The sequence below is a fragment of the Vulpes lagopus genome, chromosome 7 (genome assembly GCF_018345385.1).
Source record: "Vulpes lagopus strain Blue_001 chromosome 7, ASM1834538v1, whole genome shotgun sequence".
Taxonomy (NCBI): Eukaryota; Metazoa; Chordata; class Mammalia; order Carnivora; family Canidae; genus Vulpes; species Vulpes lagopus.
In genome coordinates, this window is record NC_054830.1 from 77,263,645 (window position 1) to 77,287,294 (window position 23,650).

Here is a 23,650-nt window from a genome sequence, read left to right on the forward strand (position 1 = left end):
GTGAACAGAAACTCAGGCTGGAGTTGGCGATTTAAGGTATCGCAAGCCCAGAGCATTCTGAGAATCCAAGCTCTTCAGGTTTTGTCTAGGGCAACATTCCTAAACTTCTATATGTATAAGATGCTCCCAGGGAACTTCGTTAAAAATTTCAATTTCTCAGCCCCACCTAGAACTTCTGATCCAATGGCATTGTGATAGGGCCAAGGAATTCACATTATTAACAAGTAATCCTAGTGATTCTCAAATAGTAACCCTGAGAATTGCTTGGGCTCTGATGGGCACGAGCACATGTGTAGACTTACGCACGCATGCACACATGTATGCACTCACATATGCGTACAGGCACACACTTTTTGATTTTAGACCTGACAAATGTATTTGTTCCTACATTTATTCACTCCTTTACTAGCCTCTGGGCTGGGTACTGGGATCTGGAAGCATAGAAAGGAATAATGTGTGGTCCCTCCCTGAAGAACTCCCTGCCCAGTGAGGGATATAGACAAGTAGATGAATAATTGTTGGTCACTATCCAACGGTCTGCCCAAAACCCTTGGAGGGAGGATTCCAGTCACCTTATGGGAGTAAAGACCAGGGAGCTGTCCTCAATTTTCCTGCAGGTCAGTAAACGAAACCCCATGTGTGGATAATTGCAAGGTGCCCCTGCTGTGCGTTCTCACCTGTGCCATGTGTTGGGTAGCGAGGATGCAATGCCAGGCTCCTCCATGCCCAGGACTGATGGTGATATACTGTGATTTAACAGACTCCTCTAATTAGGTGTTCTTACCAAGGATACACTAAATTCATCGACAGGCTTATATCCATAACACTTCAAAACATGCTTGGGAACATGTGCTAAGTATCCAGGTAAAAAATCAAAGCCTTCATTTTCTTTGGGTGATCACTTTTTAAAAAAGATTTTATGTATTTATCTGAGAGAAGGAGAAAGAGCATGACCAGGGGAAGGTGCAGAAGGAGAAGCAGACTCCCTGCTGAGCAGGAAGCCTGATGTGGGGCTGGATCCTAAGATCGTGACCTGAGCCGAAGGGAGACACTTAACCAACTGAGCCACCTAGGCGCCCCAGGTGATCACTTTAATTTTTTCCAGTTTCCAAACTCTTAAAACAAGGATGACATACCAGATCTCAAGTGGACAAATCATTTGGGCATGTCACACTGAGATTCGATGGCTCTAACTTTCAGTATACCCCCTTTAGCAAATATTCTTTCATATTTGTCTCTTAAAATGACACCATATTTACTTCATAGTGCCTAGGATGGAAGCTAAATTAATATAATCTCATTTTACTCTATTATGAAAACATAATACATGTAACATTTTTCCTGGAAAGTTATTCAGAGCATATACCAGGTTTGCATGGGGGCTATGAGGCTTCCAAGAGCGTTCAGCTATGGAGAAATTGAAAGAAGCTCCTGGGGAATATCTTTGATTGTAAGAAGAGGGCCCATTCTTTTTAAACTATTTCCTGTGGTTGCCTCCTCACTCCCCGTGGACGGATCTAATGTAGAAACGATTCAAAGTTCCTCCAAATAATAGCCCCATTCTTCATTGTCTGCTCAGCCTCTCAACCAGCTGTGAGTCTGGACACCTCGGTGTAACATCTGTCGGGGGAGACCAGCAGCCTCAGGTTCAGGCATGTCACCTCTAATGGCAGTTATCTCTAATTGATCACATCGAGGAGGTGACGAAGAACTGCAGATGGTGATTTGCAGAGTTTATTGATCTATTTGCCTTTGTTGTTGGAAAACAGGAATCCAGCTTTTGCTGCTGGTGTGTCCCTGAAACTTCAAATCGTTATGCAAGATTTGCTTTAAAATATATATATATATATATATATAGTCTCCACTAAGATTCAAATACAACCACTGTGCTCCCCCTGCCAACATCTTACCTGGAAAGAGGGCATCACAGAGTAAACTCGGTTCAGTTGGAATTCCAATGACTGCAGGTACTTGGAAGCAGGTAGTTAGGGCAAGCCGGTGAGATCCTCATCCCAGGGAAATGTTAGCTGAAACCCCATTCTATGTCACATACACTGCTGCCTTGTCCTACTGGGATGCTGAAGTCGTGCAGTTGAGTTTTTATTCAAATAGGAAACTTCACACCACACACACACACACACACACACACACACACACACACTCCCATGAATTAACCATCACCTTGCTAGAGTTGGCCCATCTTTGCTGCCTGTCCAATCTTTTGGACTCCTGGTTTTATTCTCTAACACAAGTTAACCTACAGGCTTTGTACCAGCCACCCATTTGATATTTATATCTGGTATCAGCATTTAAGGTTGAATTTGAGTGAGATAAGAAACAGGGCACTGGAAAGACTACCCAGAAGTAGAGAAATCTCTCCCAGTCCTGGCTTTGACCCCCTTCTGGGACTGGTCATTCGCCAGTCATGATTCCTTCCCCTGGACTATCAGGATTCTGGCTGTTTCTGGATTTTGTACTCAAGGCTATCACTAGGAACCTGTCAGAAGCTCTGCAACAGTCTGACTGATGTGTCTACTGTGCGTCCTAGAAAATGGGACTTGTCCCAGTGACCTCGTGCTAGCTCCCGACACCACTCAGGCTTTCCTATTTTAAGGCTTCCCTTTCATGAGCCTCTCTGGGCTGTTCCCAGGAGCAACAGCCAACCCGCCAAGGACTTCTCCTGCACCCCACCTGTCTCTACCCCATCCCAGACTCCTGGGAGTTCCAGGGGAAGTAATCATACACAAACTTAAAACGGAGGAGCTGGTCTGAGAACCTGGCTAATGCCCCCCTCCTCCTCTTAAACTCAGGTAAAATGCACCATGGCCTGGGGCATGGCAGTGATGAACTATAGCAGGAAATGTGAATTTGTAAAGTCAGACAAAAGGAGGCCACAGTCCACTGCTTAAAGCCTACTGACCTCAAGGAAATTACTTACCTTTCATCTATGGAGGGAAATATAACCTACTTCATAGGGTTGAGATGGTAAGTAATGATGGTGTTTAGCTTCCCAAACCGCATCATCATTATTTCTATTATTATGACTACCGCTGTCACCATGGTGACTTTTCAAAAAACAGAGTTTCTTCGGATCTAATCAAGCAGTATTCAGAATCAAGTCCAGCAAAACAGTCGTTCCGTGCCTACTAAGTGCCAGTCTGTTTCACATATACTATCTCATTTAATTGTCTCAATAATAAGCAAATTGATTAACTTGTTTACAGGTCGTAGGGGTTTAATATCAAAACAGCATGGAGTAAACCCTGCCTGTAAGCAAGAACACTTTGCGGGTTTTCCACATTTTGCAATTTGATACTCGCCTTAAAAGTGGAAGGCTTTTGCTCACAGACCCCCCTTCTGTTCTTCCCTTTAGTTTGGCTCAAATTCCTGTGGCCCTGAGAATTAGCACTCAGCACTGCACACGAAAACTAGCTACAGCAAATGTTGCTGGTCCCAGCCAGATCTCCTGGGATCTCTTTTAGGGCTTTGGTCAGGTCTGCCCAACACCTAGCTGTGCAGGTGTCCCTGCTGATGGCTCACACCTTGGGTGATTGGAGTCTCCCAGCCTGGAGGTGCCTGGGACCTATACCCTAGCCCAGTGGCCCACAGTGGATGACTGGTTGGTGTGACAGTACAACACCAGTGCCATTCACGCTCCAGAGCTCCCTGCAGGATTAGGATGAGGCTGCCCCTCACCTGAAAGCACATTCTAGCTTGGCCTCCTCTCCCTCCTCTCTCCAAGCTTCTCCTGAGAACACGTCTTTAAAAAATCACTTGCACATGATTCCTTGTCCTGGACTCTGCTTCTGGAGGACCCAATTGAAGACACTCATGTGTCTTTCTGGGAAATTTAAACATCCTCAGGAGGGAATTTTTACTGTAACCTAATTGTCATCTGTGCATCAAGTTTAGCAGCAACCCTCTCCCGTCGCCTCCCTCACACCAGTAGAGGGTTCTGGACTCTTCTCCCTTATACTCACATTTTGATCCTGTTCCTGCCTGTTGCAGTCAGCCTGCAGCAGAGCCATACTTGCCTCCTCTGATGAATTAGCAGCTCCCAGATTTGCAGGGACCACAGTTTTACATGCCTCTGGTCGCACAGTTCTGCACCTAGCACTTTACACCTGGTAGAAGCTAACCTTGAGTTTGTTGGATGGAATCCACACACGATTGAGAAATTCAGTCACACTCTCCCACTCTGCTGCCTTCCAGGCTTCTAGAAACTAAAAAGACTTTTTCTGCCCAATAAATAATCAGAACTGACAAGAGAAGTATTAACAGGATCTATAGTTGTTGAATCTGCTAATAATGATCCCCTAATTCTTGCTGTGATGGCTGGCATCACTGTTTCGCACAGCTTGTGGAAATCATCCCAGCATGTATGTGTGGGGCTGGGGACAGGGGCTCCTGCCGTGTCCTTCCCTTCCCGAGGCAGGAAAGAAACCCGCCCTCTGTCCCCCTCCCCTGTCTCTCCCATCAGTGTCTCTCTAGGGCTCAAGTCCTAGGGCCTGAGGGAGAGAGGGGGCTGCTGATGGGCCCTTTGTGACTTTAGACTGTCAGGGGTAGTTCCTAGAGGTAATTGCTAGTAATAAACAACTATAATAATAATAATCACTGTGTGACTGCCCTTGTGCACAGAGTACATTTATAGTCTCTGTCTCCTTCATTCCTCAATGCAATTACATTTATTAACATAATGCTAATAATAGCTATCAATTAATGAGCTCCTACTGCATCCCAGGCTGAACCCTAAGCAGTGTACCCATGTTATTGAATGTGATGCTCAGAACAGCCACCGGGGTGGGGGATGGGTAACTCCCAAGCCTGGAAGCCACCTGCTCCCAGTGAGCTGTGTCCAGCTCTCTCACCTGTGTCCCATCTCTACCCACGTGTCACCTTGTCAGGGAGGCCTCACCGACACCCTGTTTAAATTCACAGTTCCCAGGACACCTGGGTGGCTCAGTGGTTGAGCATCTGTCTTCGGCTCGGGGCATGACCCTGGAGTTCCAGGATTGAGTCCTACATCGGGCTCCCTGCATGGAGCCTGCTTCTCCCTCTGCCTGTGGCCTGTGTCTCTGCCTCTCTCTCTCTCTCTCTCTCTCTCTCTCATGGATAAATAAATAAAATCTTTAAAATAAAATAAAATCACAGTTTCCACCCCATCATTCTGCCTCTCCACAGTTACCCCCATCTGATGTCCCCCCACCCCCACTAAGACTTAGAGCTGGGTGCCCAGGACTTACTAGGTGCCTGATAAATCTTTGTTTAATGAATGCAGGATTTGGGTCATTAATGACCATGTCATAGATTTTAAAAAACAAAAAAACAAAAAACAGGCTAAGCAGAGATAAATGATGTACCCAGTATCCTCCAGGTAGCAAGTGACAAGAGTTTATTCAAAACTGGCTCATGTGGCTAACTCAGAAGCCCAAGTTGTGGGCCATTTGGGTGTCCCCTAATTCAGCCAGCATTGCCAGCACTGCCTATAAGCCAGAGCTGGGCCAGGCAGAAGGAGCAATCTGGAAGGTTTGCCACCGCTGCCCCCCACCCCGCCCCCAAGGAATTTGCTGTCTGAACAACCTGGTGAGATGCATAGGAGGGAAGCAGGAACCACTCCCTCCCCCAAATTAACAGTGGAAGATGTGTGGGCTCTCCACCAGCACTTGAGTTATTTATGTGTCCATCTGCCCTTTCCCAGGGGACAGTGAGCCTGGGAGTCCCTTGATTGGGACTGGGGCCCATAATTCTCTCTGTACCTCCAGTGCCATGTATAATACTGGCTCTAAGTCCTTGAAACACATGTTTGTTGATTGAATGAGTGAGTGGTGAATCGTAGCTCAGAGCGGCAGAGTGGCTTGCTGGGCTCCCACGGTGTTACTGGTGAGTCTCATTCAGAATCACATCCTAGTTCTTCTGATTCTAAAGGCAGGTGTCTCCAAATCTAGTGTTCCTAGGCACTGCTTGGCTGCCCTCCCCCCACCCCCGTTTCTTTAAACACAATTACAAATGACTGCAGATAACGCACAGCACAGGAAAGAAACCTACTCCTTCTGCTGTCAGATAAATTTGAAAGATCAAAATAATGTGGTTTAGCAATTTGTTTCAATTGATGCCTAGCCTTCCAAAGCTTGCAAGTTTGACTTCCTCTAGTCGGGATAAAAAATAGCTGTTTCCTTATGAAAAGCAGTGTGGGGGAGTGTATCTTCTTAGGAGAGCTTCAACAGAAGCCCTACGTACAGACACTATCCAGGTCTCTGTGAGAAACAAAGGAAGGAGCCAGTGACAAGGTGGTCATAGTAACAATTACTGTAACGACAAATGTCATGATAATCGGAATGGCTGTGATTTTGAACGCTCACTATATGCTGGGTGCTATGCTAAGCTCTTAAATGCATTATCTCATTTGATACTTGTAATAACCTGGTTATGGATTGAATTGTGTCCCCCTGAAGATCCATACTTGAACTCCTAACCCAAAGTACCTCAGAATGTGACCTTAATTGGACATAGGGCCACTGCAGATATAATTAGTTAAGATGAGGTCCTCCTGGAATGGGGTAATCCAATATAACTAGCATCCTTATAAAAAGGGGAAAATTGGAGACAGACACGCACACAGAGAGAACAGCACGTACAGATGAAGGCAGAGAAGGGCTGATGCTTCTACGAGCTGAGGAACACCAATGATTGCCAGCAAACCACCAGATGCTGGGCAAGAGGTGCAGAACCCACTCTCCCCCGCAGCCCTCAGAAGGAACCAGCCCTGCCGACACCTTGATCTTGGACCATTAGCCTCCAGAGCCATGAAACGTTAAATTTCAGTTGTTTCAACCCCCCGGTTGTGATATTTTGTTAAAGCAGCCCCTAGCGAATGAATCCAGCCCCAAAGAATGGAGACTGTTGTAACCAGCATTTGGCAGGTGAGAAAACTGTGAGGTTCGGGATCCCTGGATGGCGCAGCAGTTTGGCACCTGCCTTTGGCCCAGGGCGCGATCCTGGAGACCCGGGATCGAATCCCACGTCGGGCTCCCGGTGCATGGAGCCTGCTTCTCCCTCTGCCTATTCTCTGCCTCTCTCTCTCTCTGTGTGACTATTATAAATAAATAAAAATTAAAAAAAAAAAAAGAAAACTGTGAGGTTGAATAATTTACCCAAGGTTGGACACAGGACACAGGCTGGCTAACTTTCGACCCTCATGGTTAACCATTACCCTACACCTATACAAGCTGTCCTCCATTAGGGGGCAAAAGAATCCCCAGCCAGGGAAGGACAGAGCTGAGAGGAGTCAGTGAGACTGGCTCTTCTCACCACCCACTGTCCAGGTAGGGAATCTGTGGCCCCCCTGAGAGGCGAGGCTGGAGCCAGGGCCCCCCCCACACCCCTCATCTCTAGGAGGGCAACTCCCTGACGGCTGGTTTCTACCACCCAGGGGAAAGTTCTATGCCTCTTGGTTTGGCCAGCCAGTCCCTGGAAGCAGCTCCTTACATTTTACTCACTTCTTCCCTGACTGGGGGAGCAAGGGTATTAGAACCCCATGTTTTGTCATCTTCTCATTTGTGTATTTAAAAATCACATGTACGTTTCCTTTCTGGACTACAAAGATAACACATGATTAGAAGGAAAATGTAAAAAGTACAGACAAATACCAAAAAGAAGGTCAAAGTCACCCATAACTTCATCATTCAGATTGCTCTACTTAAGTACCACCCTTCACACCCAGCTGTGATCTTTTTTTTAAAAAAAAATTATTTTATAGCTATTTGTTTTGATCTCTCACATTATAAAGCTTTTTCTATCTATGGCAGTGGTTCTCAATCATTTTAACTCCATCTTTTTTTTATTGTGATAAAATGTACATAAAATTTACCATTTTAACCACTTTGTAAGTGCAGAGTTCAGCAACATCAAGCACAGCCACACTGTTGTGCAACCATCACCACTGCCCATCTCCACGACTTGTTCATCTTCCCAGACTGAGCATCTGTACCCATTAAACACTAACTCCTCATTCCCTGCAATCATTTTTAAAAAAGATTTTATTTATATATTTACTTGAGAGAGAGAGAGCGAGAGCAGGAGGGAAAATCTGAAGCAGACTCCACACTGAGCTGGGAGTGGGATGCAAAGCTCAATCTCACGACAATGAGGTCATGACCTGAGCCACTGGTTGAGCCACCAGGGCATCCCAAGTGATCATTTTAAAACTATTATTTATTATGGGAAAGCTGGTTTTACTTATGTATTATTTATATTGAACATTTTTGTAGGGTAGCCCGGGTGGCGCAGCAGTTTAGCACTGCCTTCAGCCCAGGGCATTATCCTGGAGACCCAGGATCGAGTCCCACATCGGGCTCCCTGCATGGAGCCTGCTTCTCCCTCTGCCCATGCCTCTGCCTCTCTCTCTGTCTCTGTGTCTCTCATGAATAAATGGATGAAAAAAAGAAAAGTATTTGTAAAGATATAAGTAGTTTGCTGACTAATTTTAGAGAAAAATTATTTGCAAGCTACTGCTAACCAAATAGTTATTAGCCTAACAAAAGGTTTCATACAGAATTTAAGAAAGTACATTTTAAAATGTTGAGAATCCAGTGAGCAAAATTTTTGAAGTAAATAATTAAGTTTATTTTAAAGTAAAATACAGTTAAATATTAGTGATATACCCACTATTGAGGAAAATACTCAGATAAAGATAGACCCCGATCCTGTGTGAAAACCAAATCTGAAGAGCCCCCGTAACACATCACATGCTTTTCTTGTAGGAGACCGGAGTACCCCCTCAATGTGTGTCAAGGTATGTTAGCCTGTGTACTTGCTAAATAGGAGGGAAGCCTTCTGCCATCGGGGGGGACAGCTAACATAAATTTCAGTTGACAAGACACACAGCTTTAAACACTGATGGATGCCCGCTCCGCCTATGTGCACTGGTACAGCGGTGACTTGCACACACGGCTGTGACCCCATGTGAGGCCAGCCCTGTGTCAGGGGTCAGAGGGAGCTGGGAAGATCCATCTTCTCATGGAACTGCAACCCCCTGCACCCTCTTTCTTTCTCAATGAAATTGAGAACATTCAAGCTTTCTAGAATTTTTGTTTAAACAGTAATTGGCAGGGGCACCTGAGTGGCACAGTTGGTTGAGCATCTGACTCTTAGTTTCAGCTCAGGTCATGATCTCAGGCCCATGAGACTAAACCCTGCTGCATTGAGCTCCGTGCTTATCTCTCCCTCACTCTCTGCCCCTCCCCATGCTCTCACACAGAGGCTTTCTCTCTCTCTCCCTTCCCCCCCCCCTCGCTAAAATAAATAAATCTTTCATAAATAAATAAACAGTAATTGGTAAATTACTCAGTTGCTAGGCCTAGAGTCTGGTCAGGGCACTGTAAACCGTGGAAGAAGGTGTCGGAGGGGCAGAACCACCTTCCTAAGAGGCAATAGTGTGACATGCTTAGGATTGCAAACTCTGGAGACAGACTTCCTAGATGCACATCTTGGCTGCACTTGCTAGGCAGGTAAACCTGGGCAAGAATTTAATCTCTGTGTGCCTCAGTTTTCTTGTCTGTAAAATGGGGATAATGCCTTAGATTGGGCTCCCTGTGAATAGGCTCTGAGCCAGAGCGCTGTGTGTGGCAGATCTGTGGGAGGGTGAACTCAGGAAATGCACTGTAAGTGAGTGAGGACAGTAGCTTGGGGCAGAGCAAGAAGCTGATCCAAAATGTGGTTGCAATTGAGGCTACAGTTGATGCTGGGAGTGCTCTGGAGCTAGGATGGCCCTCACCGTTGTCCACAGTGAGGCATAGAGCCGGGGCCTTTGTAGCTTCCCATCAGCTAGTCACTGGCCATGGCTGGGCCCTCGCAGTGGAGGGCAGGTGTCTCCGTAGGCAAGGAGCTTCCCCATAGTGGAGGATAATTGGCAGTAGGATACCCAGCTGGGATCCTCAGTCGCCAGTATTCCCAGGAGCTGGAGGGTGATGCTCCAGCCATAAAGAGGAGAGCTGAGCAGAGCTCCTCCAAGATACCCTACAGATAACAACAAGCCTACTGTATAGGGTCATGGGGCTTAAAGAGGTTTTTGCATGTAGGGTACAGAGCCCGAGCTCTGTACTGAGTGTGGAGCCTGCTTGAGATTCTCTCCCTCTCCCTCTGTTCCTCCCCCTGCTTGTGCTCTCTCTCTCTCTCTCCTTCTCCTTCTCCAGAAAAAAAAAGAAGGCCTCTTCGAAGACTTCTCTATAAACCCACCTCATTTATTAAAAAATAAGCAAGCAAATTTCTGCAGTAACAAAGATGCAGCAAAGCCTTAACAGGGAAGCTAGCCTGGGCCCCCAGGTTGGCACACCCCAGTCAGGCCCCCAGGCAGGGCAGGAGGATAGCAGCCTCAGCAGCAGGTCCAAGCACAGCACCTCAGAGGCAAGAGAGGTGCAATCTCAGCTGGGACCCAGACCTACATTCATTATTTTAATAGCTGTGTTTGATTTTAATGTGTACAATAAAAATATAAGTAGCGCTTGAGGTAGCAAGAAGGGGTTTCTTTTTTAGTTTTTTTAAGAGGCAGATATTTAGTAAAGGAAAGCACAGATGGTACGTGGATGCTGCAAAAATCACTAAGGTGATACACACATCACGGGGGTTTCATACTGCTTTATCTTTATCTGGAAAGGCACTTTGGTCGTCCTCTTCGAAGGCAAATAAATGAATCACAAGAGTGGGAAAGACAGAGAGAGAGAAACCAACAGCAGAACAGTGGTCATCTTGGGCAGCCTGTCTCGTCTCCAAAGCAGTAAACAGTACTGTACTTTAACACACCAGATTTTTGTGGTAGGATTAATAGCCTTTTTGTTTCATGCCCTTTCACCACATTCTGTGCATTCTTAGTAATAAAAAAAAAATGTTGTTTGGCCAGGGGGTGGTGTCCATTAAATGAACAAGAGCCAGGCTGTGTTGGGTAAGCTGCCTGTGCCAGCTGTTGGAACCTGGCCATGGACCCCAGGCAGCATAGTGTGGAAATCCTTGCTCTCGTCCTTGTTGTGCCATCATCTTGACTCTGAGTACTTGGTTAGCTTTATGATGGAGGCTTCTCCTACCCACTTCTTGAGGGTGTGGTCTTAGAAAGACCTTTCTAAGACCCCATTATTCTCAGTTGCTAGCTCACAGTCTAGCCTATACTAGACTCTCAGCTCATGGTCAGTGAACAAATACAACACAGAGATTTTTATCACCACCTGTCCCTCACCTCCTCAACATCTCCTAAGAGCTTTATACATAGTAGATATAAAGGAAAGATCAGTTAGCTGGTGGGATGGGTGAGTGGATGGGGGGGCGGAGTGGGTGGATGAGTAGATAGTTGGAAGGTTGAGTTGGATGGGTGAATGGATGGATAGATGTGTAGGTAAGTGGTTGGATATATGAATGGATGATGGAGAGACGGGAATATACAAGGATAGATGGGTGAATGGATGAGTATGTGGGCGGATGGGTGGATTAGGTGTGTGGGTAGATGGATGGATGCATAGATGGAGTGATGGCAGGTGGGTAGATGGGCAGGTCAGTGGCTAGACAAAGACAAATGAGTAGGTAGGTCAGTGGGTAGATAGGTGGGTGAGAAGGAGTGAGTGAGTGAGCAGCAGGACCAAAAGAGGTAATTGCAATTCCTATGTGTCTGCTTCGCTCTAATCAAAACACATTTTCTCCGGGAGAATCTACAGAGGTGATGGCCCTGATGTCTTGACTCCTCTTCTGTACAAGTCCTGACCTCTAGAGAGTGTTTGCTGTATTTTCTGATGTGAGACCCCATCTTGTCAACTGACTCATGGAAATACATGTTTCATTTCATGCCATTATTCTTCACTCACACTTCACCCTTTCAGGGATCGGGCCTCATTAAAATCTGTCCTCTACCCTGTTCCTCTTTGAGGAAGTTCCTTGTTAGGGCATTTCTGCTGTGAAATGTATCACACCAACTGATGTGAGTGCCAACCTGAATGCTAAAGACTGTTATTAGCAGATTTAGCCTAGAGATGTTTCAGAGTTGTCAGTTCTGATGTACATAGGATTATATTTTCAAACATCATCACACATCCTCTATGACAGACTTGATTACTGTGATGAACTAGTTTTCTTCCTTTAAGAAATGTTCCAGTTGCAAAAATGATTCTGAAAGCAGTGGTGAAAAATGCCGGGCAAAACTGAAGTGACACTATCTCATTTGGGTGGCTCATTAACCATCCTGGGAGAGGCAGCTCAGTGTGGCAGAAAGAGCACTGGACGTGGAGTCTGCAGACCTAGGTTTGCATGCTGTCCCCTCCATCTTAGCAGTGGTGACCTTGGAGAAGTCTCTAATCTTTTGCCTTCTCTTCTGCAAAATGAGACCAGTGATCAAGGGCCCCTTGCTGGGTTGCTCTGGAAATGAGTTAAGGGAGGTGTGTTACAAACTATAAAGTGCAGTGTATGATTGAGGGATCCCCCAGTAGAAGAAGAAAGAAAGCCATCATTTCTCTATATCATTTGTTTTATTTATTTATTTATTTTGGTTCCCAAGTTTTATCCCAGAACTCAAAAAAATATTCCAGTTAAATAAATTTTATTTTTTTAAAGATTTTTGTTTATTTGCGAGAGAGAGAACAAGAACAGAAGCAGTGGGGAAGAGCAGAAGGAGAGGGAGAAGCAGACACCCCGCCGAGCAGAGAGCCTGATGCAGGGCTCAATCCCAGGACCCTGAGATCATGACCTGAGTGGAAGACAGATGATTAACCTACCGAGCCACCCAGGCATCCCCAGATAAATGAATTTTAATCTTCATCTTCCTCCTCGTCCTCATCATAGTTAATCTGGAAGTAACACAATTCATAATTCTCTTTGCCAGTAGCAACTCCATGCAACCAATCACAGAGATTATTCTCTTTGGATATTTTTTGATAAGCTATTTCAAATACCTTGTTGGGAAAAGGCATGTCAGATGTTACAGTAATCTTGCTCTCCCTCCTTTCAATGGCTAGAACCCCTCTACCAAGATTTACAGCTTTGCCATTCACTTAGATTCTCTCTCAAAGAAACTGCTCAAAATTGGCAGCATCCATGATTCCATCTTCTACAGGGTGGGGTGCAGTCAAAGGTCAGCCTCAGAACTTGCTTCTTTTTTTGCCCCCCTTCACTCCAAGCCTTTCACAGGTGCCATGGTGGCACCATGTATCGCTTTGTTTTTGTTTGGTTTTGTTTTGTTTTTGTCTTAAATAAGAGGAGAAATAAGATATAGTGAAAAAATTAACTGTATGTCCGAGAACTAATAAAACACCCTTTTGGGCCATGGGATTTTGATTATCAGTGATGGAACCATGGTGTAAAAACCTGGCACAACCACAGGGAAGTGGCTGTTTCCCTTTGTTCATTCATTCCTTCTACAAATATTTCCTACCACCTATAGTATGAGAGGCATGAGGAGGGGGATGCTACAGATACAGTGTTGAGCAAGGCAAATGAGGAGACAGATGGTAAGCAGATATTCACCTGAGTAACTATTTGAATGTAGACTGTGGAAAGTGCTCTGAAGAAAGCCCACAGGGTATTTTGAGAACTTATGGCATGGAGGCCTGACCAAGACTAGGGAACGGGAAAGACTTCCTTGGAAAAAGAAAAGACAAGACAAGACTTCCCTGAGGAGATGACTTTGAGTTGAGATCAAAGAATGAGTAAGAGCTAACTAGGCAAAGGGGATAGAAGGGCATTCCTGGGGATCCCTGGGTGGCGCAGCGGTTTAGCGCCTGCCTTTGGCCCAGGGCGCGATCCTGGAGACCCGGGATCGAATCCCACGTCGGGCTCCCGGTGCATGGAGCCTGCTTCTCCCTCTGCCTGTGTCTCTGCCTCTCTCTCTCTCTCTCTGTGACTATAATACATAAAAAAAAAAAAGAAGGGCATTCCTGGGAAAGGCAAGAGCGAATGCAAAGGCCCTGGAGTGAGGAAGTGTGGCACCTTTGAGAAAGCAAAAGAAAGCCAATGCGGCTGGAACGGAGTGGCCCAGGATGAGCCTGGGGAGTGGGCTAGAAGGGTTGGGTGGAAGCCAGATCACGACGCCCCTGTTATCCTAAGACGAGTGAGACCCTGTGGAAGCACGTCTGGCAAGGGAGAAACTGATTGTTGTTCTTAAGAAGCTTCCCCTGGCTGCAGTGGAGAGAACAGATTAGAAAGAAGCAAGAGCACCTGCGGGGACACTGGTACTAACCTGTGGTGAGTGGGGAGGGAGAGAAGCAGGTGGATTCGAGGCATGTTTTGGGAGGAAAAAATGCCAGTCATGACAGAAAAGAAGGGGTGATCAGGGGTGTACTTTCTAATGCAGTTACTTCTCATTTTGAACTGAATGGCTCTCAAGTTCCGTATACTGTAAACATTGCTACAGTACATGAAAGAAAGGGAGCTATCCACTGTGCAGTTTGCCATCTGGCAAATGTGAAAATTGTTCAGGTGGTCCAGGGGAAACTGGATGCTTAGTTACCCTTCCCGATCCTGCAGAAAAAATATTCCACACAGGCAGATGCAAAGAAAGGTGTGCTTGGTAAAAGCCAAGAATGCAAGTGTGCAGGACACCTCTATCTGAGCCTTTAGGTGCTTGCGGTCCCTAGGGAAGCAGACTTAATGTAAATGGCTAGAACCCACTCTGGCCTGTCTGCAAATGAGGTTACAATGCCAGTGCCAGGGAATCCTCCGTGTTGTGCTGCCCCTACCTGCCTAACAGGGTGACCTCAAGTCCAGCACACCCCCCATCATTCCTCTAGTCTTCCAATCTGGGACCCTGGAAGCATCTCAGTGTCTTCACAAATGGTCCCTTGCCTGGCCCAGGGCCACAGCTCCTTGGTGACATCCAGTGCCTGCAAGCCATTCATGGAGGCCTCTCAGCACAGGATTGCCAGATCTTTGTTCCTCCGGGCCCCCACAGGGCCGTAATCCCTCAGTCCTCTCTGGGGGAGAAGGCCACTCTGGCCCTTGCTCAGCTGGGCTCAGTGCTGTATGGGAGCTGACTTACCTCGGCTGGTTAGAGCCAACTGTGTACGTGTCTTCCCAACTTCCTGTTCTGTGATGTCACATTAGTAGTGTGAAATTGGCCATGACAGGAGTATTTACACCACAGTAATCAGCGAACGCTACAAATCAGGACTTCTCCGCCTCCTCCTCGGAGAGCTTTTTGTTAAGCATTTCCTAGCACGCCACTGACTGGGCCCGGAGCTCACGTGCTGTGTCCTGAGCTCTGCAAGCTTGTCTGTGAACACAGTCCCCTTAGCTTCCTACTGGGTTCAATCCCTGGGGTCAGGCTTAGAGACAGTGACTACATTGTCCTCTCAGCCCCCACTCCCTACCTAACACACCTAAGTACCAATACCAAACATTTCATTGTCTGGGGGCTGTGGCCTCATCAAGCATCTGACAGGGCTAGGCTCTGAGTCCTGTCTTAGGTGCAGTAGTGACCCCCTATTATTACATAGCTGTGTGTTGGAAGAGACTGGATATACTTTGTTTTTTTTTGTTTTGTTTTCTTTTTAAAGATTCTTATTTACCTATTTTGTGTGTGAGAGAGATTGAGAGTGCATGTGCATGCATGAGTCAGGGGAGGGGCTGAAGGAAAAGGAGAGAGAATATTGAGCAGACTCTGCACTGAGCAGAGTCCAATGCAAGCTTCGATCTCACCACCCTGAGATCATGACCTGAGCCAAAACCAAGAGTCAGACGCTCAACCAACTAAGCCATCTAAGCACCCCTATACTTTGGAGAGACTTCAAGGACTATTTCAAGGTTCAAGGGTGTCATAGCAGAGAGAATCACTACCTGCTAGAGATAGGATGAGACCAGTAGAAGGAGGGGCATTCATTCTTTCAGTGATTGACTAATTCATACCAGGCCCCATGTTTGTGGGAATATGGGAGAGAGTAAGACACATTCTACACCTGTGCTGTTCAGTGTGATCACCCCTCGCCTCTTTCAAGAGCATTTAAAATGTGGCTGGTACATAAATGTAAAAAAACACACCAATTTAAAAAACCTAGTACCCCAAGAAATATAAAATATCTCATTAATAATTTTTATATTGATTATGATTGGAATGAGATTATTGTGGATAAATCAGGTTAAAAATTTAAAAATTGACATTAATTTCACCCATTTCTTTTTTACTTCTTAAATGTGGTTCCTGGGTTCTTTAAAATGACAGATGTGGCTCATATTCTATTGGTCACCATGGTTTTGGGGAAGGTTTTTTTGTACTTTTTTTATTGGAGTTGGATTTGCCAACATATAGTATAACACCCAATGCTCATCCCATCAAGTGCCCCCCTCAGTACCCATCACCCAGTCACCCCATCCCCCTGCCCATCTCCCCTTCCACTACCCCTTGTTCGTTTCCCAGAGTTAGGAGTCTCAGTCACCATGGCTTAACATTTGAAGTCAATCCTAGGCCAGAAGAATAAACTTCTGGTCAAGACAATTGGGCTGGACTTCAAAGGACAGATGAGGTTTGGAAAGTCAGAGACAGTGGGAGCTGAGAAGAGAATGTTTTATAGAAATAAGCACTTGGACCCTGCCCTCTAAGAGGAGTAGTGCATCCCTTTTGACTTAAAAAACAATACCTCTCAGTAGTTTTTTTCAAGAAACAGTGGAGATATGGGGCAAAATAACCCGGTAGAGCGCTCATGGAAACATGGTCTGTCTTGGTGTGGACAGGGGAAAAACTAGAAATATCCAAAATGTCCAATGCTTGGGCTGAGCTAAATAAATGTTGATGCATCTATACAGAATTATTGGCAGCTATTAGAAATAGTTGTTGCAGAGCACTAATGACTTAGAAGACTGTACGTATAATATTTTGTTTAGTGAAAAAGGGAGCAGATTGCAAAGGTGTTTATGGCAAATCCGCACTTTTGTTAGCAAACTTGTAAACACATAATGACTAGAAGAAGGTACTCCAAAATGTTAACTGTGGTGTCTCTGGGTAGAATTCTTTCTCTTTTCTTATTTCTCTTTTCCAAATTTTCTACAATAACTATATATTACTTTAGGTCTCAGTCTAGGGAAAAAAAAAGACTTAAATAACATATTAACTTTAAAAGACCTAGACTTTATTCCAGTCTTGGCCCTTACTAGCCAAGGAACTTAATAAGCTAATAAGTTCTTGGAATCCCTTTGCCCATCTGTACAATAGGTATATGAATACTTGGCTCACAGGGTTGTCATGAGGACTAATTGACACATCACTACCTGGCACCTGTCGGCTCTCAGCCATTATTAATATTCTTTCTCTCTCTACCCCATTCTATCTTAGATGGACTCTGATTCTCACTTGGAAATGAATGGAACAGGGAAGGAAGAGAACATGTCCTGCTCTCCTGTAAGCCTCAATCTTCTGAGCCTGGAGGAACTTCTTTCTCCTCAATGCCAGACTCTAGTGAGCTGGATCCCCACTAGTTGGAGTCCAGTTAACTGAGGGCATATTATGTCATTTAACTTTCAGTATGCAGGAAAAAAATATGTAGGGCATTGCCTAACATGGGCTAGAGGCCAGCTTGAAAAACTCTTGAGGTCTAAGACCCTAGGGTACATACAAGTAATGACTGTTGTGACAGATCAGCCCTAGACTGTGACTCTACTAGACCCTTGGTGTAATAATATGAAGAATGCAGAATCTTGTATATGCATATGGATATATGATCTACATACATGTATATATGCACAAATATATTTTTACAGGCCCACAGGGTGTGATAAAACAGTGACCTAGATACTCCCTCAGGCACACAGGGTCTTTAGTAGGCCATATGTGGTGATAGTTAATCCATGGAACCACTGTCAATTCCCCTTTAGCAATCTGGCAGGGTCCCTGCAGTATGTACAGGCTCTACAGTGCTTTCCGAAATGTACCAGAAAAATTGCCTATTCATCCTCAAATCGAGTAATTCTATCAACTGGCTTATGAAGAGCTGCCTCGTAATCCATGCTTAATGACCTTAGCCGCTGGACAGCTGTCTTAGGAATTCTAGTCTCTTGCGAACAGAGTATTCTGAGGTTCTAAACTTCAGTGTAATAGAAACATGTCCTATTTTCCCCCAGCAATGGGATGTGGAGATGTTCAGCTTGGTGTCTTCTCCTTGGGCTCACTCTCCTCAGCCCAACTTTTATGAGGAGTAGTGACCATCACAGGAAGTGGGACTTACCAAATGTCTCTCCCATGGGGCAGTCAGCGGATCTCAGTTGGGGCTGAGCTCTGTGCCTCCATTCATCTATAGGATGAGGGGGTATTGGCTGGCATGGTCAGAGAAGGGGCCTCTAAGGCCTCTTGTGACTCTGAAGTAATGAAAAAAGAAATGTTTTCAAGATGGGAACCAACATTTACTAAGCTCCTGAAGTACTGAGTTTCCTGGGGAAAAAGCCCTACCTGTGAAGCAGACGTGCTTAGTACCATTTTTTTTTTTTATTGGAGTTCAGTTTGCCAACATAAAACATAACACCCAGGGCTCATCCCGCCAAGTGCCCCCCTCAGTGCCCATCACCATTTTAAAGAAGAGGCAACCCAGTTCAAGAGGCCTTGTGGCATGCCCAGGCTCACGAGGTAGGAAGTGACAACTGTGCCTTGGTTCATAAGAGGGTTTCAGGCCTGATGTTAGTCACCTCTAATGCCCTTGGTTTGGGTTTTTGTTTTGTTTTGTTTTGTTTTTTATACTCTTATCCACTCCCCCACCTCCCTCGATGGAATTCTTTGGAACCTAAGTTTGCACTGTCACACCAGCCATGTTTCTGCAGACAAATCTCTACAGGTATCATCTCAACTCCTCCTTCCACCTGCTGAGCTCTGCTGACTCTCTGAACTCCCAAGCACTCTCTTCTCTCCCTCCTCTGCCACTCATTTATTCTGGCTCTCACTTTTACACTCACCAGATTATTCTTCTTAAATAATCTATGACCATGTTATTCCTCATTAAAGGCCTTCCATGGCTCCGCACTGCCTACAGGATAGAGCCTGGCATTCTAGGAGCTCACCTCCAGTCATAACCTGTGCTTCCAGCTATTTCTCTCATGCTGCTCTTTACACAGAGGGATATTAGCTACTCTCCCACACACACATCAAATTTTCAACCTTTGCAGCTGCACTTATGGGTTATTGGGGGTCTTTTGGTTTTTGTTTTTGTTTTTTTTCTTATTATCATCTTCTCAACCATGGATTTATTCAAAGAGTGATTTTTGAGAACTTACCGTGAGCCAAGCACTGTACTGGAAGCCAAGAAGACAGTAGTGAACCAAACAAACTGAAATCCCTTCCTTCAAAGAGTTTACAACCTAGTGCAAGGAGAGAGTCAATAATCGACATATTAAGTAAGTAAATTATATAGTATGTGAGAAGGCAGCAGTTGCTATTTAAAGAAGCAAAAAGAAAGAATATGCAGGAAAGGAAGGAGAATTGGCAATGGTACCAGTGGAGGGGAAGCAGAGAGAATTAAACGGGATGGCCAGAGGAGGCCTCCCTAGGAAGGTGGGGCAAGGGGGAGCTGTGCTCCCCTAGGGGAGAAGTGACCCAGGCAGGTGGACACCAGCGTAGAAGCATCGGTGACAGTGTCTGGAGCACTTGGGGTAGGAGGAGCTTCTAATCCCAGCCAAGATGGAGGAGTAACAGGGACTAGATTTATCCTCTTGCCTTAAACAACTAAAAAAAAAAAAAAAAAAAAAACAGTCAAATCATGTGAAACAACAGTTTTCCAACTCCAGACTACAGGCAGGAGAGGAGAGTGATTCCTAAGAGAAGGGACACAAAGGACGTGAGCCTTATGATTGTCCAGCTTACTACCTGGAGAGTTGCCAGGCCACGGCACAGGAAGGGTGGCCCAGACATACCCCTGTGGACCACCAAGCTGATAATCTGAATTGAGACAGTTGAAGATTTGAATGAAGAGAGACTAGGAAGGCTAGAATTTGTGGGCAGAGTAGCAGAGGGAAGAGAGCTACATGAAGAGGGGAGGGCAGCCGAGAGCTGCAAGGGGCTGCCTCAAGTCTTCAGCTGTGGGCTCACTGGCACCTGCTGATGGAGTAAGGAAACACCTGAGACCTGGGAATGCACCAGCAGAGGATCCTCAGAGCTCATGCAAGGCCAGGAATCCTTTCTCTTCTCACCAGCCAGGGTGGAACAACTTCATAATGCACAAGGAGAGACTCAGAAGGCTATTGTCACAGTAGTGAGGGTAAAATCAACCCTAGACTAAAGGTGGCTCTGATCTCACCTAATAAGGCTTAGAAGCAAGCCTCATAGGGGCCAAACTCATTTCAACTAACTTAGCTATGTCCTGGACAAAGCTTAAGAATATTTAAAGGAATATTCAGAAATATCTAGCACCCAATGATGGTCTGATATCTGGTCAAAATTATCAAGCAGGCAAAGAAGCTGGAGTGTGTGGGAAGTGTGAGGAGGCCAGTATAGCTCAAACGTGTCAGTGAGGGGAGAGGCAGAGACACACCATCAGAGAAATCAGAGGCCAGATCTCATTGGTCTCAGTAAGCCCTGAAAGGTCTTTGGCTAACTCACTTGTCAGGAGATGTTTTCTTTCTTGCCTCCTCTACTAGACTGAAAAGTGCCCCTGCGTGGCTCCAAACTTATAGGGCACCATGGAGCAACTGGCCTGTCCTTAGCAGGCTAGCCTTGAGCACACACCTGCCCATGACCAGCCTTCCCACTGCACTCCCAGGAGTATCGGTTTAATGCAGAAGCAGGAAGAAGAGGAGAGTATGAGAAAAAAAAGTACTGAAAGGAGGACATTTCCCATTTGGGACAAGAAGGGGCCTGGGGAACTGCATCAGCCCTGCCTTCCAGTCTCAGATCCCGCCCCTGAAAGATGTGTGACCTTGGAAAACCTTCTTAACCACCACGACCTGTTTGCTTGTTTGATTAAAATTAATAATTGAGTGCCACCTACTTCTAAAGAGGGTTTGAAGCAGCTTTTGATAACAGGCATACACACAGCAAGGCCCCTGAAATCTACAGTCATATAACATGAGGACAAAATATATTCTGAAAACCTAGGCTAGTATAGTGAACTTAATGATGAATTTAAATGAGCCAGCTGCCAAGTGATAAAGAGAATGGAACCTCATTTTCTCCATGTGTAAAATGGGATTAATGATCTCTGCCCAGCCTACCCCAAAGAGCTGCTATGAGGATCATCGGGGCTCTCTGGATGAGAGCGTGCCTTCAGGACTCTTCTGCAAGTAATAGAAAACCGTCCTCACTCAAAGATAACAGTGAAGTCCAGGATGAGGCTTCTCCATCTCTCCGTCCCAGGGTCTGCTTTCTCCTGTGCCAGTTCCATGCTCAGCCAATGCACATTACTTCTGGATCCCATCATCACTGTACCACGTCCAGCAAAAGAGGAGGCTCGTTCCTGCAGCAGTGCCAACAAAAAAAATCCCTGGAAGTGAGTCCCTTTTGCCTTGATTGGCTGGCTTGGGTCACGTACTGGTCCCTGAACCAATCACTATAAGCAGAGGACCACACTGATTGGCTTAGTCTAAGTCATGTGATTCAGCTCTACATAGAGTAAGTTTCCTAGAACTTCTTCACCTCAGAGTGCGGCCAGGTGGGTCTCAGTTGGCTCTTCTCTCTTCTCACTCCTCCAACATATCCATTCTCTGCCCTTCTCTGTGCCCTGGGAAGCTTTTCTTATGGTCAGCGTCACCCAGGACCCCTTGTCCTCAGGCTTCTGGGTAGATTTAGCCAATGGGAAGTACAGGCAGGAGATTGGAGGAGAGAGAGAGAGAGGTCAGGGAGCAGCCCCCAACCTTGCTTTAGTGCTGTATCTCTTGAAATAAATGTGCCCTCCTCAAAGCTATGGATCTTCTTTGTGTCTCCACTCTTATGAAGCTCTGAGGACACTATTTCTTCCCTTGCTCCTCTGCTCTGAGGGATATAACAGCTCCTGCCATTGCTAGTCTATGGGCACAGCACTGTCTTTTGTCTGTTCCCATAATCTGCTCCCTCGCTCCGTAGTAGTCCTTAATTAAGTGTCTTCCTTTGAACCATGCAGGGTGAATTCTCTTACTTCCTGTGACCTTGTATTTGTTATCTGTTGCTTCATAGCAAATTATCCCAAAGTATAGTAGCTGAAAGCAACGATAAAGATTTATTATCTCACATAGCTTCTGTGGGTCAGGAATTAGGGAATGACTTAGCTGGAAGGTTCTGGCTTAGGCTTTTTAATATAAGTAATTGCAGGCCAGATGGGACTGCAGTCATCCTAAGACTTACTGGAGCTGGAGATTTGTTTCCAAGATGGCCCACTGACATGACTGGCAAATTAATGGTGGCTGTTGGCAGAAGGACTCAGGTCCTCACCACATGGACTTCTCCATAGGGCTGCTTGGGTATCCTTATCATATGGTGACTGGTTTCCACCAGCATGAGTGATCCAAAAGAAAGCAAAGCTGAAGCTTCAGTGTCTTTGTATGGTCTAGTTCTGGAAGTCACACACTGCCATCTCTGTAATATCCTACTGGTTACACAGACCAGCCCTATTCAGTGTGGGAGGGGACTTTACAGGGTGTGAATACCAGTGGGTGAGAATCACTGGGGCCATCTTAGAATGTGGCTATCACATTCTAAGATGTTAGCCACATCCCCTGGCTAACATCATCCCTAAATTAAAATCGGGGTACTATTATCATTCAAAGGGGATTAAGTGGTGAGCCAGAAAAATAAATGCCCACTGCACGGTGTTCAATCCTATCAATATAGGAAATTGAGACTTAAATTCACCAGCTGGATCCATAAGTCAAGCAATGGTCTTAGAAGAGCCCCTGTGGTTGGGAGTGAAGGACCCCTCAAGCCCATGCCAGAGGCAAGAGGGAAGAGAGAACCCTTTTTATGCAAAAAGATTCCTAGATTTATCTTTCTGAGCTTCCACTGGCCTCACTCCAGCCTGAAAACAGCTTCAGACACCCACTGCGTTTGTTTCAAGTCCACTCCTGGCATTTCTCAGCCTCCCTTCTGGTTTCTGCTGCTAGAAGTAGCCTCCTGACCCTCCTCAGCCCGAGACCACCTCAGTAGGCAGGGCTGCCAATAGCCGCCCTTCCCTCCCTCTCAGATTTTTCCCCTGCTGATGCCTGTCTCTTTGTTTCTTTCCCTGGAGAATTGATGGAAGATTTTTTAATTGATGGAAGATTTTTAGGCTTAGCCCATGAAGCCAAGTGAATAGTCCCCAACCCCCATATGGAGCCATCTGGGTTTCTAACGGGGAAGCTGAGCCAAGAGGGAGAATGGGTTCTCAATCAGGCATGCCAGGACACCTTCCTGCGAGCCCAGTCCGCTGTTGCCGAGGTGGAAGGTGGGACTGGTGACTCATTGGGATTAAGAGCTGAGGGCCACTGAGGCTGGGAGAAGTCTGGGAGACAGTCACGTCAGTATGCCTTGCCCTTGCCCTGCCGCATATGTATGCCCTCATGTGACATACACTTCAACTTACATACCCATTGACAGATGTAGACTCACACCCAGACTGTTGTACAGATGGAGAAACCAAGGCACACTCAAGATTTAGAGAGCCTCCTGCCTCCCCCCCCCCCCCCCCCAGCCTCTCTGTGTAACTTGATGTCAGCCATTGGGAGCTTGGAAAGGTTCTCAGGAAGCTCCATCTCTCGGTTCAGGCAT

The 23,650-nt window shown here is 45.9% G+C and overlaps 1 protein-coding gene and 1 pseudogene across 1 annotated transcript in view; one reads left to right on the forward strand and one right to left on the reverse strand.

Moving 5' to 3' along the window:
- Positions 1-23,650, forward strand: part of GABBR2 (gamma-aminobutyric acid type B receptor subunit 2) — a 348,859-nt gene that overhangs the window by 214,133 nt on the left and 111,076 nt on the right. The gene's annotated exons all lie outside the window — the stretch shown is intronic.
- Positions 12,780-14,864, reverse strand: LOC121494542 (annotated as a pseudogene).